Genomic DNA, 17,917 nt, shown 5'->3' on the forward strand with positions numbered 1-17,917 from the left:
TCTATGACTGCGTCTCAGGAGCCAAGGGAGGGAAACTGAGTTGGCAGAACCATAATCAGATTTCGTTTCCTATAATGCAAATCGATAAAAAACTGTCGTTCTCTCACTAAAGTAACTTTGACTGTGCAATGCACTTCACCCTAAACAGTGATACACCAATGGGGGGGTGACAGTGCTGTTGAGACCCTCCCTGTCAGATCTAACACGATGGCATAGAACCCTGCTATTAGCTCTCTGTTCTGTTTTCCTTATATATGGTTAGGAAATAGGGCAATTGTGGAGACTCACTTAAAGTGAAATAGCAACTGGGGTGCAGATAAAAAACAACCACAGTTCTTGTCTGCTGGCAAAAATCAATCAGGAGCAAACTTGAGGCAGAGATAAGTCAGGGAAGGCTTAGGTATGGAGTGGACAGTGTTTCAGTTCTTACAGAAACTACCACCACCATGCCTTCCATAGCCAAAGAGCTTTTCCCATATACCTAAACGCGGGCCTTTTTATAGAAATAAGAGGCATGGCATGCTTCCTGCCAAAAACCTGTTCCGAACTCTCTGAAGACTGCTTTAAATACGGTCATTGATTACAGGACAGGCTGAATTCTATACTCTTAGGAGTTGGTTCCTTCTCTCCCCCATTTTGATTGTGACCAACACCTTTCACCCCCTAAGAGAGGTATCACCGTGGCTTACAGCAGGCCTCTGCTGTGCACCGTGAAAATGTTTACATGTCCCCTCCGGGCTGCCAGCACCCATCACAGCCCTAATGACCTCCCCTTCATCAGACCCCCATTCCTTTGGACTTGGTCAAGTGTTAGAAAGACCCTGTCCGGCAAGTGCCTTCCAAAACCATGACAATAGCTGTAGGAGGGGTGTTTCCATGTAGAAGACATTTCTACCGGGTTCAGATGAGTTAAGAAATCTACCCCAAATTATTTCTGCTCTTTGCTCACCTCTCTCCATTCCTGGCTAAAGAAAGAACCACAGTTCTGGGGATTGGTTGACTGATGTATTTTTGAACAAAAAGACAAAACAAAGCTGAGAAGATGAGTGTCATAAGGATGCTAACTCATGGTTTCTCATCAGTGGCTGCTGAGAACAACGCATCACCTGTCAGGTTTTATATACTCCAGAAGCCCCTCTAATTTGTTTCTCAGTCGACCTCACAAATCAGCTCTTATTCGGAATACGCACAAAATCACAGGCTGACATCTCCAAAGGTCACATGGGAGGGCACAGTTTCCTTTAGATGGTTTCTAGAAAGAGTCCCTTTCAAAGTTCTTATGTAAATTTGCACCTGAAAGTAAATGTAACATATTTACAGTGAAATTCTAATGACTTACAACAGCCCTTGGGGGGAGAGGGGGATAAACATTTGACTAAAGCAATTACTCTTCGATTGCTCTGAGGGGCTGGAGCAGTATTAATTGTTCATTCATTCAACAAAATTTTATTGAGCACCTCCTTTGTCTCAGGTCTGATCACTAAGCAGTAGCATAATCACAGACAAGGTCCCAGCTCTTAAATAAACAAGATTATCGCAGATACGGATGAAAAAGGGGGCCACCTCCTAAACCTGACGAGCTCAGGGGAGGCCTGCATGGCGGCCTCACAAACTCAGAGACCTGAAGGAACCACATAGAATGGTCTGAAATGGAAACTTCCTAACTAAAAGCGAGTAACGGAGGGTAGTCATGCCCTAGGCTGATATCTTTCTTGAAAAAGGTCAATCTTTACCTTAACTGAGCCTGTCTTTTGTCTTTTTGCATCTGCAATACGATATCTTTGAAATGTCAGAATAATCCCCTTTTTCTAGACCCCTTGGGGCACAACCTCCCCTCGGAGCAGGAGAGCACAGAACCCCTCACTGTTATCCAGTTCTCCCCATACCATCTCTTGGTGCCATGAATGTCAAGTGTTAAGTATCCAGGCCTAGTCACTCTTCTCAGGGCCTGGGAACTGCCTAGGAGGGGGCTCTCCAGGGGAACTGGGAGGTGACAGTCCTGGGCAGACTGACGCCTTCCCAGTTCTACATCTGAACGCCGCTCACATTTACATAAAGGCTGTGACGATGGCTATCCCCAGGTGTCCTGATTTGCAAATGCAGGTCCCAGATTCCTCTGCCGTTCTGGCCCTGCCTGTTCTCCCCAAAGGCAGGCTGTGCAGTGCTCTGTTACAACTTCTGTTTCATTAAGGGTTCTTTTGTAGCAAGTAATAGAAAGCACTCCAAGCCAGCTCATACACGACAGTGGGCTGAAGGTAAGGATATTGTCAGATCCTACAGGAGCCCAGAAAAGAGCGGAAGAACCAAGATTTAGCAAAAAACAGAGAGTTAGTCATAGATAGTCTTTCTCAGCAATGAGTCTCTGTTTTCCCATAATATCTCCATGCATGTGGCCCCTTAAGGGCTGACTTAGCCCCACTGTTATATGGTTTTTCAATTTAAAGGTCCTTCACACACTTTAAAAGTTCTAAAAGAAATCTGGCTGATTTAGCTCACATTTTTAAACCAGGCCACTTGAGCTACCAGTTTAACTGCCCAAGTCACCTATGTTCTCAAAAGGGAAGTTACTCATCTGAGTCTGTGGAATGAGATTTCCTAAACAGGGACCGGTGCAAGTCCAGCGTACTATTTCTAACAGCAATGTGCCAGGTGGTTTTAAGATCTTGGGAAATCCATGCCCACTCTTACTGGAGCATGTGCCAACCAAGATCTCCTGGATCATAGGTCAATGTTCAACCGCTGAGCCATGTCAGTAGGGCAGTACTTAAGATTCTTGATTTATAAGGAATAATTAAATAACCTCAGCTAATAAACTCTGAATGAAAGGCATCCTCACCTGTTTCCCTGCCTGCATATGAACATGTGCTGACCCAGGTGAATGTACCCTGTGTTTATGTCTTCTGTGTTGCGAGTAAGCTAATTATTAAACAGCAAAATGCACCAGAGGCTACTGTGAGAAATGCATAAAAAAAATATCTAAAAACAGCTACGTAATAAATTACCATTTGCAGATGAACATTGTTCATGCAGTTTTCTAAACAACAGCAGGTTTCTTTAAGACATTATGGTTTTTCTCCATATTTTACTAGGCGTACTAAATCTTCCGTACTTAAAAGCAGATAATTTGAATGAGAGTGCAGCAAAATTGACAGGATCTAAATTAAAGTTATTTTTAAGACAATATTGAACCATTGCTTTCATCTTAGAATAGCTTCACACACGCATATTCTTCCAAATTAGTTAAAAGCACCATGAGAGTAACTTCTGAGGGGCAGAGCATCCTGGCAATTACATTAGACTGCTAAATTGCCAACAATGTAAGGGCCACTCTTCAAAGTAATATTTTGATTGTTTTGTGTTTTATTTGTTCAGGTTTCCTCAGAGGAAAACACATTTTAAATAGGGGATTAAACCAGAGATTAAAAGTTCACTGTGGGGAGATTAAAGATGAGGGGGACTGAGTGGAAGCTACGCTGACACTCTCCAGGGACCAAACTGGAATTACAACTAAAATATAGAAAAACCATCCTGAATAATCAACTGCACCTGAAGATAGAGGCACCCTCACAACCAAGGAGGAAAAGTGGAGACGGCACAGAGACTGGGAGGAAGTGCAGACACGAGAGGGCTGCTGGGCTCCCACGGGCGGCAGCTGAAGGGCGGAGGGAGATCTCAGCTGTGGGGGTCCCACTGAGGACTCTGGGGCCTACACCCCAGGCTGGGCTCCCCAGCCCAGAGCACCAGAGCTGAGAAAGGTGCCCACATACCATCCGGCTGTGAAAAGCAGCCGGGTTTCTGTCTGCCAGGGAGAGGCGGCTGGAACTGCAGGCCCCTCTTACAGAGCCAATGAATGAAGTTTCGTGCACAGCCACTCACCTTGGGCTCCGGCAGAGGGAAGGCAGAGTGGACTGGAGCTGTGTGGGGAGAGTCTGGGGTTGTGGGCTCTGGAGAGTGAGATCAGAAGGCACCCCTCTGGATTCCTGTACTGAGTCATTCCCCCAGACCGCAGAGGCAGACATTTACCTTCCAAGCAGCTTTTGCCTGAGGGGAAAGCAATTGCCCTACCCTGCTGGAAACTCCCCCAACCTGGTGGAGTTTCTATAGCCTGAGGCTCATTAAGGGACTCATAACAATCAGCCGCCCCACCCTGTGGAGTTTCTACAGCCTGAGGATCATTAAGGAATCAGATTAATCAGCCTGCAGGCAGAGGGAGATCTCAGAGTGCTTTGAGTCTTTGTCTGATCTGCTTCTGGACCTGGCCTTAGAAAAGCAGACTTTGGAGTGCATCTTGGTCCTATCTAACCACACCCAGCTCCAGTAGAGATCTCAAGCCAATGGTTGTTGATAGTTCCAAACAGGGTACTCAGGGCCAGTCACAAACTGCATCTGATATTGGCCTACATCAGAGACCCTCGAAAAAGACTGAGAGTCTGCCCAACCAGGCATGGCTCAGTGGTTGAGCATCCACCTAGGATCGAGGAGATCACGGTTTGATTCCCGGTCAGGGCATGTGCCTAGGTTGTGGGCTCAATCCCCAGTTGGGGGTGTGCAGGAGGCAGCTGATGAATGATGACCCTCTCATCGTTGGTGTTTCTCTCTCCCTCTCCCTTCCTCTCTCTGAAATCAATAAAGATATATTTTTAAAGAAAAAAACAAAAAAAACCTGAGAGTCCTAGCAGATCTACCCAATACATAGAAACAAACCTCAACAGGCAACCCAAATGGGAAGACTAAAAAACAAGCCCCAAATGAAAGAACAAGAGAAGTCTCCAGGAAAAGAGCTAAATGAAATGGAGATAAGCAATCTCTCAGATATAGAGTTCAGAATACTGATTGTAAGGATGCTCAACAGCATGAAAAAAAAAAAGGAAACTATGAAGGAAATGAAGAATGACAGCAGAAATAAAGAATACATTGGAAGGAATAAACAGCAGATTAGAGGAAGCTGAGGATAGGATCAGTGAGTTAGAAGACAGGGTAGAGCCTGGCTGGGCGTGGCTCAGCGGCTGAGCGTCGACCTAGGATCCAGGCGATCGGGGTTCGATTCCCGGTCAGGGCACATGCCCGGGTTGCGGGCTTGATCAATGATTCTCTCATCATTGATGTTTCTATCTCTCTCTCGCTCTTCTTTCCTCTCTCTGAAATCAATAAAGATACATTTAAAAAAAAAAAAAAGAAGACAGGGTAGAAAAATTCACTCAATCAGAGATTCAAAAAGAAAAAACAATTAAAAAACAGGAGGACAGTTTAAGGGAGCTGTGGAACAACATGAAATGTATCAATATTTGCATTATAGGAGTGCCAGAGGAGGTTAAAAGTAAGCAAGGGTTGGAGAGCCTGTTTGATGAAATAATGGCAGAAAACTTCCCTAACCTGGTGAAGGAAAAAGTCACACAAGTTCAGGAGGCATAGAGAGTCCCAAGCAAGAAGAATCCAAAGACACCCGCTCCCAGGTACATCATAATTAAAATGCAAAGAATCCAAGGCAGCTAGAGAAAAGCAATCTGTTACCTACAACGGAGCTCCCATAAGGCTGTCAGTTGACTTCTCATCAGAAACTCTACAGGCCAGAAGGGAATGGCATGAAGTATTCAAGGTAATGCAAAACAAAAATCTGAAACCAAGACTACTCTATCCAGCAAGTTTATCATTTAAGAGAGATGGTGAAATAAAGAGCTTCCAGACAAAAAAAAAGGCAAAAGAGTTTATCACCACCAAACCAGCATTGCAGGAAATGTTAAAGAAACTGCTGTAATTAGAAGTAGAAAGAGAAATAGAAACATATGCATAAAGAATTAAAATGGCACTAGGTAAGTATCTATCAATAATAACCTTAAATGTAAATTAAATGCTCCAATAATAAGACATAGAGTGGCTGAATGAATAAGAAAACATGACCCAAATATATGCTGTCTACAAGAGACCCACCTCTAAACAAAAGACTTACACAGGATGAGAGTGAAGGGATGGAAAAAAATTTCCCATGCAAATAGAAATGAAAAAAAAAAAAAGCTGGGGTAGCAATACTCATATCGAACAAAATAGACTTCAAAAATGAAGAACATAACAAGAGACAAGAAAGGTCACTACACAATACTAAAGGGATAGATCTACCAAGAGGATATAACTCTGATAAACATATATGTACCAAATATAGTAGCACCTAAATTTATAAAAAAACTTATAGAGGACTTTAAGGGAGAGATCGACATCAAGACAGTCATACTAGGGGACTGTAATACCCCGCTGACTTCACTGGATAGATCTTCCAGACAAAAAATCAACAAGGAAACAGTGACCCTAAATGTCACACTAGATCAGATGGATTTTATTGACATTTACAGAACATTCACCCCAAAGCTGCAGAATATACATTCTTCTCAAGTAGATGAGTGGATAAAAAATCTGTGCTACATTTACACCATGGAATACTATGCAGCTGTAAAAAAGAAGGATCATTTATCCTTTGGGACAGCATGGAGGGACCTGGAGAGTATTATGCTTAGCAAAATCAGCCAGTCAGAGAAAGGCAAGTACCACATGATCTCACTCATATGTGGAATGTAATAAAATAAACTGATGAACAAAAAGATCCAAAGACACAGAAGCATGAAACAGACTGAGGGATCTCAGAGGGAAGGTGGGGGTGGGGGAGAGATTAATCAAAGGACCTATATGTCTATAAGCATAATCCATGGACACAGACATTGTTATGGGGAAGGCCTGGGAGTGGGGTGGAGCAGATCAATGGGGGGGGGGGGGGAAGGGGACATCTGTAATACTTTCAACAATAAACAGAAATTTTAAATTTTTTTTAAAAAATTAAAAGAATAAAAAGTTCATTGTGGCCTGAAAGTGTGTTGGGGAAATACTTAGATAGAAAGCTACAGAATTTGCAGAGAGACACTTATTGGAAAATGCAAGAGAATTAGGGATTCTTAGCAGGGCTGACATAACAACCTTTACAAACAATTAAAATAATAGTAAATAATAACCAAAATTTAAAATCAACATACAGAGAAGTGGGTTTGATATGTGATAACCTGAGATGGCTTCTTCTATCAGGGACCCAACTGAAGTATTTAGTGCAGTCTTTCAAGAGATCCCCAATTCATATGGTCTTCTGCCATCACTAAAGTATATGCAGTTATTGGTCTGGCCATCTTCAAACTGAGCTCAACAGAGTGCTTGTACTAATAATATATTTACTAACACAATTCATTTCTCCTGCTCAAATAGTGCACATCCATCAAGTGATGAGCTTTGGCTCTGGTCTTAAGCTTAAAGAAAACTATAGCATACTCTCCTCTTCAACTCAGGGGAAGTTATTAAATATTTCATTCCTAAATTGAATGTAATGTACACAAAGAATAATTTGACCTGTTTATGGTGATATATAGAGTACAGGTTAAGAGCACAGCCTCTAAAATCGGCAAAGATCCATCCATTACTAGATAGATGGCCTTGATTATGTTTAAGTTTCCTAAATGTAATGTTCTCACTGTAAAATAAGAATGTTGATACTACTTTATAAGGCTGTTGGGAAATTGGATGAGATAAGTTACGTGAAGAACAAAATGCACAGGACAACTGAGTAGATGGTTTTATTCAAACTATTCCAATATGGCAAACATACATTAATGTGGAAAGTCTCAAACAAAAGGAAGGGGGCAGATAAACAAGGAGCTCATCTGGGAATCCAAAGGCCGTCATACAGAGAGATGGAGATGAGTATTACCTGGGAATATGCAATAGAATAAAAATCTATGTGTATATTATACTTAGTGCTGATAAACAGAGAAAACATCTTTGTTTTTTCATTAAGCCACAAATATTAAACAACTCTATTTGTCAAAGATTTACCTCATGTGAGCTTGAAATTGTAAAACATTTTCGATTTGGTTTTTGTAAGGGTCCTCTTAAAATCTGATACACTGAAAGTCTTAGTATTCAATTTCCTTAATTTCTGAGAATTTCAGGAATATTCATTTCATATATGCAGGAATTTACCAGTAAGCCAATCAGAATATAGCTCCTTAAAGAGATCTTATAATCAAATTTGGTAATGTGACCTGGAGGTAGGGAAAATATTATACACTCATACAATAAGAGGTAAGGGCTTATCAGTGGCAGGCATAAACATACAGACAGAGAGAAAGAAACTGTATACTTTCAATTCTAAAGTTTCAGTCACAGGTCAAGCATAAACACCAAAATAAAAAACTCACTGGTCCTTCAAAGAGCTGTTCTCTTCCTAGTGGGTATAAGTTCTTAATTGATTTGCATTCAAAACATAAAAATAGACAAACGGAAAACACTAACAAACCAGAATCTCTGTCATCTTTCATCTGACAGAGACAAGATCTCCACAAACCATCAGTTTCTTTATAGAGACCACCAAATGATCAGACTACAAAACCAAAAAAAAGCTGGCACCAGAAATCAAGCGTGCATTCAAAAAATATCAAAATCAAATACTTACATGGTACCAATGGCCACGAGTCCATAGTGCGGGCCCAGGAATCAGACTCACCACCGAGTGGCCAATCACTAGTCGGGAACAGAGCGCAGGCCTTCAACAGGCCTCCGTACCTGGGGGAGTCAACAGAAACCCAAAGGGAGGTCTGGTCCTACCCGAGCTGCGGCACCAAACTGCGAAAGACAGATGCACCAGACAAGGAGGCTGTTTTATGTAAACTATCGCAATACGGACAATATTCATTAATGGGACATGTCCCAAAGAACAGGGAAAGGGCCTCTGGGTTTTTAGAGGTAAGCAAGAAAGTCATCCTGGAGTTTATTGGGGTTCTGAGGAAGGATGGGTAAGGGGGTCTTATCTCAAACTGCACCACAGGGTAGTCCTTAAAGGGTGGGAGGATTCCTCAGCCATTACTGCTTTCCAGGAGCAAAGGGCTCAGATAGAGTTCAGCGTGGTCACATTGTCACTTTTATAAAATGCTTACTCATAAAAAGCAAAGTATTGGCAACTATTTTGGGAGAGGCCAGTAGATTTAGCAGTACCCTTTACTAGATGTATGACTTTGGGGAAATTACATAATTTCTCTGATTTTTAATTTCCTTTACTAATTCATTGAACGTAAAAGTAGTGGCTTCTTCATAAAACTGTTGTGAAGATCAAATACGATAAAGATGAACAATCCTGAGACCAGGTTCTCACATCATATCATCACCATTTAGAAATGAATGACTGCTATAAGAAAATAGGTCATTGTTTTATTTCTAAAACCCACCTAACAAAGTAAATATTTCTAGAGCACAAGAGCTCACTTTTTGATTTGCCAGATTAGTCTGGTAATTTTAACAGCAACTTTTGATATTTCTTAAGAGAATATTTAAACATTTTCCTCATTTCATTGATACAAAAGAAAATTTAAAATGTATTTCTTAAAAATATTCTGTTATTTTAGAGGAACCATAACACAAATTGTCCCTAAGTAAACTGAAACTTAACTAATTAAACCAACATCAAAGTTGGAGAAAATTGAATGGTATTTTTTCTGTGTTGTGTTAAAATCCATAGTTCTGCTGTGTTCTAGCTGAGCTGATGTCAACTAGAAAAGAGGATGTTTTGAGAGAGAAAAACACTATGGTTTTTAATCTTGGCTGTTTAATCATCTTCTGTTCCTTTTAACGAGTGAAGTTCATGGCAAGGAAATCTTACCAGATCGTGGCGTATGTGGACACCGTGCTGAGAGGACAAAGGTTGTGCTGTTGAAGAATAGCAAATAGCTCAGTCCTAGAAATTCTTGAATGACCCTGCAATTCTGTCCCTCTATTCAGAGCTTGGAGAGGTCTGCCACAGGGTTCAGAATCTCTACCGCAGCCTCCTACTGATGCTATTAATGCAGCAAGAAGGGAAATAATGTATGCTGATTTTCTTGACTCCCTACCTATGACGAGGACAGACTTAAAAAGCGGGGCGGGTGGTAGGACGAGGGAGTAGTTTTTGTCATTTTGAGCTGAGTCTCATGACCAGTTTACATGTGCATTGCAAAGGACTTTAGAGATATGACCTGCTTGCTAAGGGGACCAAACTTACAGCCACTGGCTAAAGGAACTCTTTAAATAATCATCCAGTACATTCAAAGACAAGACAAGACAAGGCAAAACTTTTACTCCAGGGCCTCAGCATCACAGTAGACAATTCTAGAAGGCAGAAGTACGGCCTTAAGAAGCTTCAAATCTACCTGAATGCACGGGAAGTTAAGGCCAACCCTTAGAAGATAGAGTAGAAAATACAGAAGATACAGAAGTTCCTGTGGTCTCTGAAGTTAGACAGCTTTGGCTCAAATTATGGTCCCATCACTTATAGACCATGGGCAATTAACTGTAAAACTTGTTTTCTTCGTCTGAAAAGTGAGACTAAAGGAAGTGCAAAGTTGCTTTGAGGATTAAAAGTGATCATCTGAATACATAGCTAGGTTCCTGGCCCACGTTCGCCATAGTAGTAGTGGTAGTAGTAAAACATTACGTAAGTGGCATATATTATAAAGAATTTATATATAGGCTAAAGGCATAGCCTACAATTAGTATATCTGACAGTATATAATTAAATAGCATTTAAGGTGGTACAGATATAAATGTTATAGCAAGGCAAAAGAAGAAAGAGCAGTCGAGTATTAGTAGGGAAATTAATGTTCTTTGTACCGTGCCTGGCAGGTTGAAAGGCCCTGATAAATGTTAGGTGCTTTTATTATCAACACTACTGTTCCTGGTAGGCTTTGTAGAGTAGGTTAAACTTGAGCTGAACTTGGAAGAGTGGGTAAGACATAATAGCAAGAGTCTCTCCAGTGAAGACAGCAGCAGGAGTGAAGTCGCTGATGGGGAATTATCATGACACAGTCCACCTAGGTACAGACACTGGCCTAAAGAGCGCTGTCAACAGGTCATTATCATCATTGGACTCATTATTAATAACTGCTTTTCTTTATATTGTTTAGGTGCCAAATCCTCAGAATCTGTAAATATTACCTTATTTGGAGAAAAGGTCTTTGCATATGTAATTAACTAAGGATCTCAAGGTGAGGAAATCATCCTGGATTATTCAATGACAAGCGTCCTTATAAGAGAAACACAAGAGAGATCCACAGACAGGAGAAGGCAACATGGCCATGGAGGCAGCGATTGGAGTGACACAGTCTCAAGCCAAGGATCGCCAACAGCCACCACGGCTGGGAGAGGAAAGGAACAAATCTCCCTTATAGACAAGGCATGCTGATTTTGAACTTCTGGCCTCCACAACACAACAGTGAAAGAATACACTTTTGTTTATTGGTTTTATCACCAAAGTTGTGGGTTTTTTTTTATAGTAGCCACAGAAAGGTAATACACTATTGCCAATCTTTTCCTTTATTTCATCTAAGCTTTCTACAGTCTTCTAAAATACAGCCTAAGCCTTATTATTACCATTTATAGGAGCTACAGAAATATTTAGCAGGCACATCCAACCTAGTCTAAAGGAAGGATCAGGAAAGGCTTCTTAAAGAAGAAATGTCTATAATACAATCAGCTGGATGGGTGGGAGGTAGCTGAGGCAAGAGCTAAGAGGCATGACAAGCAGGTGGAGGGCCCAGATGAAAGCATAAAGTGTGACCAAAGTTTGGAGAAGCTGAGGAGCATCAGGGAGCACAGGAAAGAACATGTTGGATGCAGCACTTGAGCTCAGCCAAAGGTGGAGGAGCTGCCTGAGCCTGGGTGGGGTTCTCAAAAAACAATGACACTGGCCATAGAAGAGGCCACAGTCAGGAGGCTTTAATGAACCAACAGAGGTCAGACTCTCTTTGTTTTATCAACAGATCCACTAGCTTTTTGATACATAATAGATAGGCCTGTTTTATGTTAAACCCCTGTGGGTAGGGGTGTGGGGGGGGGAGAGAAAGGAGATAAAATGCACATGGAAATTAGCATATGCTCTCCAGGGTTTTGCAGAAACCAGGTGGTAGCCCCCAAAGAAAATCAATAACCACTGCTTCTATTTGTGGCTCTGTTTCCACAGAAACGTGTTTGTGGGTGAATTTGGAAGGCAGATTTACAATGCCAAAACCACCAGTCCAAAAAAGAAAAATTCAGTTCAAGTAAATGTTTCACTGTAGTAACAAATGCTTAATTTTACTCACATTTTTCCATTTAATTAGCTGAATTTGGAGGGGATTAACAAGTAACCTCAGCCATGCTCCTATAATACAGGTTCAATAATACTGAAATCTGGGAGCAATATTAGCTTCAATAAGGGAGAATACATGGAAGGTGGTAGGAAAAAGTTTGGCCTGACAAGTTGAACCTATTTACAAAAATAATATAGTCAAACTTTAGGGCACCGTGCTAGTGAGGTTAACACTAATTACATGGGGGGAAAAAAACTACCTCACTTTTTCATTTTGTCTTTCCTAAATCTTAAATGTTGTACCATGCATGTTATAGGCACATTATAACAATGTGTTTGAAATTATATGCTAAAAGCAATTTATACATGACCCCTTACTCATGTGAAATAAAATTCTTCCTAAGACCCATTCTGTAGTAGAATGAGTACATTTTAGTATTTTGGTTAGTATCAACCCCCACATACTAAAAGTGATCAGAGCTTTTATCATTAAAAAAAATATAAAGTCGTGATAGTTTATTTGTAAGGCTATTTTTTAGAGCAGTTTTAGGTTTAAACAAAATTAAGATGGAGGTGCAGAGATTTCCCACGTGCCCCCAGCCCGCACACACGCACAGCTTCCTCCATGATCAACATCGCTCGCCAGGTGGTGCATTTCGTCCCAAGGAAGAACCTGCACTGACACACTGTCATCCCCCCAAATCCGTACTTTACGTAGGATTCGCTCTTGGTGGTGTACATTCTGTGGGTTTCAACAAATATACGATGACACGTATCCACATCATCATATCACGCAGGTGAATTTCACTGCCCTGAGAGTCCTTCGTGCTCTGCCTACCCGCCTCTCTCCCTCTTTCCACCCTGGCCACCACCGGGCCCTTTTACCGTCTCCATAGCGCTAGCTTTGCCAGAATGTCATGTAGCTGGAACCATACAATGTGTATCTTTTCAGATTGGCTGCTTTCGCTTAGTAATATGCATTTACGGTGGTTCTTCCATGTTTTTTCATGGCTTACTAGTTCATTTCTCTTCAGTGCTGAATCATTGCATCGTGCGGATGATAGTTCATTTTTAAGCACGGATCTTCCCCATCCTCTGAAGGCAATAGGAGCCTGGTGTATTGAAGTGGGCTTTGGCACTGAGTCTTGGATCTAGATCTCCTCAAGTCCCTCTCGCTTCTCAGCTGCCTTAGACTCTGGGTGGTGCTGAGCCTGCAAGAGGGGGAGGGGAGAGGGCAAGAGGATGTCAATGCCATTGGCCTCAGCTGTGACCCCTGTATGGGGACTTAAAGGAAAATGAAATAGGGATCTAGGTAGACTAGTGTAGTCACAAGAAAATCTCCTTGTCACAACAAACCAGCCTCCATAGATGATATGTGATTAACCAGTCTTTCTGCCCTTAGGGCCTCTGTCCTTTCTGTTCCTTCTGTCTGGGAGGCCTAACCTCAGTCCTTTGGGCAGCTGGATCCTCCTTGTCATTCAGGTCACAGGGACAAATGTAACGGGCCTTTCGTGCCCACCTAGTCTACAGGAGCCCCACTCCCCAGTCACCACCACGGCACTCTGTTTTATGATCTTCATGCCACTGATCTTTAACTGAAATATCCGTATTTACTTACTATTTGTTTAGAACTTTTAGAATGACAGCTTTTTTTATATATATCTTTATTGATTTCAGAGAGAGGAAGGGAGAGGGGGAGAGATAGAAACATCAACGATGAGAGAGTCATCACTGATCTGCTGCCTCCTGCACGCCGCTGACCAGGATCCAGGGTCCAGTCTGCAACCTGGGCATGTGCCCTGACCGGGAATCGAACCCCGATCTCCTGGATCCTAGGTCGACGCTCAACCCCTGAGCCACGCCCAGCCGGGCTAGAATGAAAGCTTTTTAAGTACAGGAAGCTTTTTGTTGCTCCACTGCCAGAGCTTAGTAAGTATTCAATAAATATTTGCCAAATGAAAGGAAGGAAGGCAGAGAGGGAGGAAGGAAGGAGAAAGAAGGAAAGGAAAAGATCTAGTTAGTAATTTGGATGGTACTCAATCTACAAATAATCAATAAACATCCTTAGACTATATCAGTACCTTAAAAATGTAATGAAAGGAACTGAAATAAAAATTTTAAAACACATTATTTAATAAATTCACTAAAGAGGTAAACCTATTTCTAATTGTTGCACTGGCTTTCTTCTACTTTGTACCCTAGTTGGAGAGAATTGTTCATAAGTAAAGTAACTGGATACTTAAAAAGTAGCATGAACTTTTTAGCAGAATGATTGTGGGTAAACTTTGTGCCTAACAGCGTAGGCACAAATATTGGCTCCGGTATAGACCTTGAGCATTTCCCTAACTTTTCTGGGCTTAGTTTTCTCACCTGTAAGATGGGGCTAATGCTAGCCCCTGCCTCATAGAGCTATTGCTAGGATTAGACAAATGGATGCCAGGTTACTAAACATAATTCTTGCACAAACAAAGGATCTGACAAATCTTAAAATTATTAAAGTGTTTTATTTTATACCTTATCATTATCAACAATTTTTTCTAAATAGGCACTTGGCTCTCCCATTTACAGTAAGACGAAACGAATGAGTCACCCAGCATTGGGTCCACTGGCAATACTTTATACGATGTTTTCTAAGCCTTGGAAGTATATTCATTTCTCTTTAATAATGACAGTAGCACTTTCTTCAACTGCCAGCCAGCACGCCTGTTAGACCTTTATTTCCTTTCTATAAAACTCCTTTATCGCAGCTTCACGTATTCATCTGATTTGGTCTCTGCTCTCTCTGTGTGGCTGCCGATATGTGGAATCTGTTTGATCCTGATGAAACTGTAGGAGAAGGGATGGAAATTTAACAGGATCCCACAGACATTCTTTTCCCCCTCCAATTGGGTTGGGTATCTTGAAGATAAAAATAAAGCAGCACTCTTCTCAGGCTGATTCCTACGGAAAGTTTCATGTGAACTCAGCAGCCAATAAAAGGCACATGATGGGCTACAAAACCTCTCAATTATAAATACGTATTTAAGAAAAGCTGCATAAAATGTACCCAAAAAAGCAGATGGTGACAGAGGCAGAAAGTAAATGGCCTAATCACTCCTGAGCTCTTAGAGCACGCCACCTACATGCTTCCTACAACGTGGAGTTTTAGAGAAAAGATATAAAGGTCCACATTAAACCAAAGTTATGAATTTGATTAAGCTCTAGTTTTACCATTCCAGATTTCTGGGATGTTTTTGTGGTCTGCATTTATAAACTTATGACAACCTATCATGAAATGAGGCATAAGCAAAGAGAAGAAAGTGTTTCCCATGTACACTAAAGCCAAGGGAAAAAAGTAATAAGAAAATGCAATTTAGAGAAAAGTTAATTCTCTTGGAATATAAAGAAAGCATAATTTTTCATTGAGGTAAGTAGTTGTTCCCCAATAAATGTGGAATAATTGTAAATCTCTCAGCTGCAAGCAAAAGTTACAGATGAATCATGCCATCATTGGGTAGCCTATTTGGCAATTCAGACTCAGATTCCAAGAACATTTACTGTACGCCAAGTGCTGTAGTACACACTGCCTCGTGTTATCTCACTTATTTCTCAGAATTATATAGAGAGAAAGCATAATTGTCAGCTTTTGTCATATGAGAAAACCGATGCTCAGAGAAGTTAATTCACTTGTGCTTAGTGGCACAGCTTCAAATGGCAGCTCCGAGACTCACCCATGGATCCTTGGATGCCAAGTGATCCGACAGACAGAGTTTGAACTGTCATGGGAGAGAAATGAATACTGGAGCTGGAGGCCAGGGTGTGTGATTGAAGAAAAGAGGTTATAGGCAGGAGTAAAGCTATCAGGTTTAAGACAAAATTCTCGGAGAAACAGAAGGGGGATTAAAAGGGTTCCTACTCCTGGAAAAAACTAGCGAAGATTTCATTATTTATTTTGCTTTGCTGCCTCACGTTATCAACCTGTCCTGAAGCGTGATGCCCAGGCGCCGCCTTCAGCTCCTCCCTTTCCTCTCCTCTCCCCTTTCCTCTCCTCTCCTCTCCCCTCCCCTCTCCCCTCCCCTCCCCTCTCCCCTCCCCTCCCCCCTCCCCCCTCCCCTCCCCTCCCCTCTCCCCTCCCCTCCCCTCTCCCCTCTTTCCTCTCCCCTCTTTCCTCTCCCCTCCCCCTTTCCTCTCCCCTCCCCCTTTCCTCTCCCCTCCCCCTTTCCTCTCCCCTCCCCCTTTCCTCTCCCCTCCCCCTTTCCTCTCCCCTCCCCCTTTCCTCTCCCCTCCCCCTTCCCTCTCCTCTCCCCCTTCCCTCTCCTCTCCCCCTTCCCTTCCCTCTCCTCTCCCCCTTCCCTTCCCTCCCCTCTCCCCCTTCCCTTCCCTTCCCTTCCCTTCCCTTCCCTTCCCTTCCCTTCCCTTCCCTTCCCTTCCCTTCCCTTCCCTTCCCTTCCCTTCCCTTCCCTTCCCTTCCCTTCCCTTCCCTTCCCTTCCCTTCCCTTCCCTTCCCTTCCCTCTTTCAGGTGTATCATCTACTCTACTGGCCACCCCTATGCAGACAATTCCCAGGCTGATGCCTCTCTCCTTGACCTCTCTCAGGAGCTCCAATCACATCTTTTAAAAGGCTGGCTGGATGTTTTCACCAGGATACTATAACCTCCTCTGAAGCTCAGTACTGTACTTGTAAAAGAAAGAATGGCTCTTCTTTCCCTGCAATACCCAGACTTTCCTTCATCCTGCTTCCCCTGTTTCTGTTTATGATCAGTTACCCATCCGGGCACCTCGGTACACAATTCCACAGCAGCTTTATCTTTTTCCTCTCCCTTGAACCCCACATTTGACACTGGGTCATGTCAATTCTACCCTTTCAAACTCTTACATTTATACCTTCTTTTCTATTATGGGTATTAAAGGAGAGTTTTTTTAAAAAGCTAAAATCAAGACTCTCATGTAAAGATAAAATGAACATGTGTCAAACATTGTATTAACTCATTAACAGAGAACCAGTAAGGTGTCCCTATCGTTCAAAGAACTACACATATATAAGTAATAACAAATACTAAAATGAATTTATACAGAGATATAAATAATTTACAAGTAGATGAAAACTGGCTCATGAGTGCAGGGGAAAGGAAAAGGAATTGCTCCCGCAGCAGACAGATCTCATTTGCATGTCTATGAAAAAGATACATTTGAATTGCTATCAGTTAACTACAATTTATATTGTAAAATATCTCACAGACCTTTAAAGGCACAAACCCCATGGAATCAGATAACCCTAGAAAATACCTACTTTTCCACTGAAAGCACTTAGTAATCTTTTTTCTGGTCCATGTCAAAGCCTTTACAAATTTTCCCAAATCGGGCATTAGTCCCTCACTTTGGACTTCAGAATCTAATAAGTGGACTATACCCATAGCCCCTAACTCATCTCCCTGCATTTATCCTCTGACCAAAACAGAGTTAACATTTTCCTCAGCTTGATTAGATTTTAGACAAGTTTCTTCTTGACTGTAGACCTCTGATCTCCCTTTTCTTCAAGGCTTTACTTTAGAAAACTTGCAGCTATAGATTCTTTCTCTGCCTCTTTGAGATGCAAATCTTCTACAACAGAGGACTGTCTTTCTCAAGGACTGGGAACCATTTTTGAAATACAATTATTGAGAATACAACATCTCTATCTCCTAGTCTCTATGGAAGGGTGGGAGCCTAACTTTGATAAAAGTTAATAAGCAAATACAGTTCAGTACTTTTCCACTAGCATACTCCAAGACTTAAAAATTCTCTTGCCTTTTTTGTTTCAGCGGAAGTGTGTTC

At 41.8% G+C, this 17,917-nt stretch overlaps 1 long non-coding RNA gene across 1 annotated transcript in view; it reads right to left on the reverse strand.

Annotated features, from left to right (window-relative positions):
* Window positions 1-12,651: 12,651 nt before the first annotated feature.
* The window catches only part of LOC308565926, an 86,094-nt gene continuing 80,828 nt past the window's right edge, over window positions 12,652-17,917 (reverse strand). The window contains exon 3 of the long non-coding RNA XR_014000088.1: window positions 12,652-13,335. This is a non-coding gene — a long non-coding RNA (uncharacterized lncRNA). The remainder of the gene's footprint in view (window positions 13,336-17,917) is intronic.

This window comes from Miniopterus schreibersii, assembly GCF_964146895.1.
Source record: "Miniopterus schreibersii genome assembly, chromosome: 12".
Classification (NCBI taxonomy): domain Eukaryota; kingdom Metazoa; phylum Chordata; class Mammalia; order Chiroptera; family Miniopteridae; genus Miniopterus; species Miniopterus schreibersii.